General features: G+C 36.6%; 1 pseudogene; it reads right to left on the bottom strand.

Annotated features, from left to right (window-relative positions):
* Positions 1–627: 627 nt before the first annotated feature.
* On the bottom strand, positions 628–2,237 carry LOC134484502 (glutaredoxin-1-like; annotated as a pseudogene).
* Between the last annotated feature and the right edge of the window lie 749 nt (positions 2,238–2,986).

The following is a 2,986-nucleotide window of genomic DNA, read 5'->3' as shown; positions in this document are numbered from 1 at the left end:
GTTCTGCATGCAAATTCTTTCATAGAGAGTCTTTGAAGGAGAGCTCTGTAATTTTGCATTTCATATTTGAGTTTTCTGGGACTCTGACTAGAATGTACTCACAACTGTTTGGGATTATCTTGGCAATTAACCAGTTCGTGAACAGAGCTGAATTCTTCATATGGTCTGCTGTCTCTGTTAATATTGCTACAGTGAGGAAAATCTCTGCTAAAGCTCTTCATCTGTTTTCAGACAGCATCCTCATACAAGTGTGGACTTCTGTGGGTTGTATTAGGGAAAGTTTGAGAGCTGTAAATGCAGAAGTACATGTATGAGGAGGGAAAGGCCAGTGTGTTGATCATAAACAACTTCACAACATTCATTGTTTTAATAATCATTAGGAAGTGGACGTCTGCAAAATCACCTCAGCAGATTAGCATGTTAGAAAAACAGTAACTGATTCACAGGAGATTTAGATCCACTGGATTGTTAAATATGGGCTTAGAGGTAGAGACATATCAGCACATGAAGAATGGATAGTCAATCCTGTGTGATCTGTTAAGCTTCCCTCCCCAATGGTTGCAGGCAAACAGCATCAGACTTTAGCACTGAGTAATAGAATAAAACCAATTTATTGAGAATCCCAATCATAAGAAAATAGTGACATACTCCATGATGCACATCATCTCTCAGGTTAACTGGCATCAGCGTGATGGAATGTTTGCTGTCAGCATGGGTTTTTCCTGCCACCCCTTTCATAACTGCAGAGCTCCAATCTGCTTCAGTTAAGTCATCAGCTCCCCATACTGTTCGAGGGAGATTAGATCACTGCATCTGTCTATGCAGTTTTTCTTTACCTATGAAGACCCAAGGAACTATTCTCACTCCAGTGAGCTGCTGTACGTAATCTTGAATCGCATTGGTGTTGTTAGTGGCTGTGATGTCTACAAATTCCAGAAGACCAAGTTTCAAAGGGAGTTGATTGAGGATTTCTTTGGTATTTTTGCATCACTAAATGTGGGTTCGATGAACAGGAACATCTTCCCTGATTGGGTCTTGCAGATCCCATACTCTTGAACCGTGCTGTGAATTGCATGTATGTGTTATATAGCACTTACATCAAGTGAAACATTTATTTATAAAGAAATAATAGCAATAATAATGGCAAAGATAATAATCTGAACCAAACAACTATCCCCAATAGTCACCAAATACAGAATCAAGGCCAACAACATAAAAACTAAGTATAAAAAATGTTTTTAAAATCATGGAATTCATGATCTCTTCTATGTGGTTTCCACTGAAATGATATTTCATGAAACCAGAGACAGATTACGTCTGATTTTCCTGATTTTCATTTCTAATCCATTGGTGAGGGTTTTCATTTCCTGAAAATCATTAGAGCAATACTGTTGATTTCTCATTAATTTTTTCTATGTGATCAATCTTAAAGTACTATACTTTAGGAATAGCTAAATATATGATCAAAAGGATACAGTATGGATACCTTTTCCATGATGAAATTGGTATACAGAGTAGGCCACACTAGACACATCGAAAGGCCATTTCACACATGTACCTCTGGCTTGCTGGGAACAATTGTGAATCTCAAGACCCTGCAAATTTCAGTGATCTATATCTGCATATGGTTTCTGGGACTACAGGATGCAACACTACACAAGAAAAAACTTGTTTCTTATGAGTTGAAAAACACATTTTATTCTGAAAAATATATATTAATTTTTTTCAAAAAGGGCTTAAATGATACAATCATAATGTAATGTGCATGACATTAACAGAACTGCAAATTCACCAAAAGAACAAAAATTTATAAAGAATGAATAACAAAACTTCCAACCAAACCAACATTACTAATACTTGAAGCAAACAAAACTCAAAACAGAAACAAAACACACTAATTAAGCTAAGCAGAATTCTCTTGCTGAAGGTTTAGCACCACAGTCGTACTCTGTGGCTGGCCTTGGGAACAGAGTGGAAAGGCAGTAAGTCAACTATTGTAATACATTTTAAAAGGTGAATCTGGCTATGCCTTTTTGGAGCATTTACAGGTGACGATATTCTAAAGCTAATATGAGACTTTTACAAAATTTGGTTTCTAGAATTTGAATTTCTCTTTACTGATTTCCAATAATCAACTTGAAAATCCCCCATAACAAGAACAAATTAATCCTCTGAGACTCCTACTGGATGCTCAGAAGCTCTTGATTTGCTTCATCATTTCTTTGAAACCCTCCCATGTTCATGTTCGGCATGAAGGGAATTCCAATGTCTGAATGGAAAATCACTTCCCTTTCCTACCTAGGTTACATCATTTACTTAGCTCAAATGTTTACACTCCTAAGGAGATAAACATTCCAAAAATTCATCCTCTCATATGTTCCACTAAATTTATAGCATATAATTTCAACCATTCAAAGTCATCCTCATGCACATTTCCTGAACCCTTAGCTTTCTTCATTTTATTAACAGGTTCTGTCCCCAGTAGTCCTTGTTTACATGCAATGTTTGTCTTTTGCTTTGAACCAGCTGCTCAGACTTAGGTACAGGAACTTACCCAAGCACAAGTTTTTCCCTTTTGAATTAAGCTGTTGCCAATATGCTTTCTTAGGTTTTCCAACTTGAAGAATTTTCCAAGCTCTTACTGTCCCTACAGAGTTATGACTAGTAATGACCTGGTTCAATACTACATTCATGAGATCTGAGCAACTGCAGTTTCATAAAATCAAAATTGAAACACTACACATCCCTGAAATGCTGTTATCTAAGTGGGATTCCGTTGTTACTGTTTTCAAGTCATCCCACTTAAACTTTAAATGTAAGCATTACTCATGCACAGAATGCTTTCTCAAGAAAGGAGGAGGAATTCTAAATTTTTCATTGAGTTTGAGTTTAACTTACTTGAGGAGAATACACTTCATATCTTGTATAAATCCAGCATGCCCCACACAGCACAAAGGAAGTCAATTGTTTGTGGGTTTTGTGTGTG

This window comes from Rattus norvegicus, chromosome Y, assembly GCF_036323735.1.
Source record: "Rattus norvegicus strain BN/NHsdMcwi chromosome Y, GRCr8, whole genome shotgun sequence".
In the NCBI taxonomy this organism is placed as follows: Eukaryota; Metazoa; Chordata; class Mammalia; order Rodentia; family Muridae; genus Rattus; species Rattus norvegicus.
Note: the sequence above shows the minus strand (reverse complement) of the source record. Positions and strands in the feature narration are given on the sequence as shown.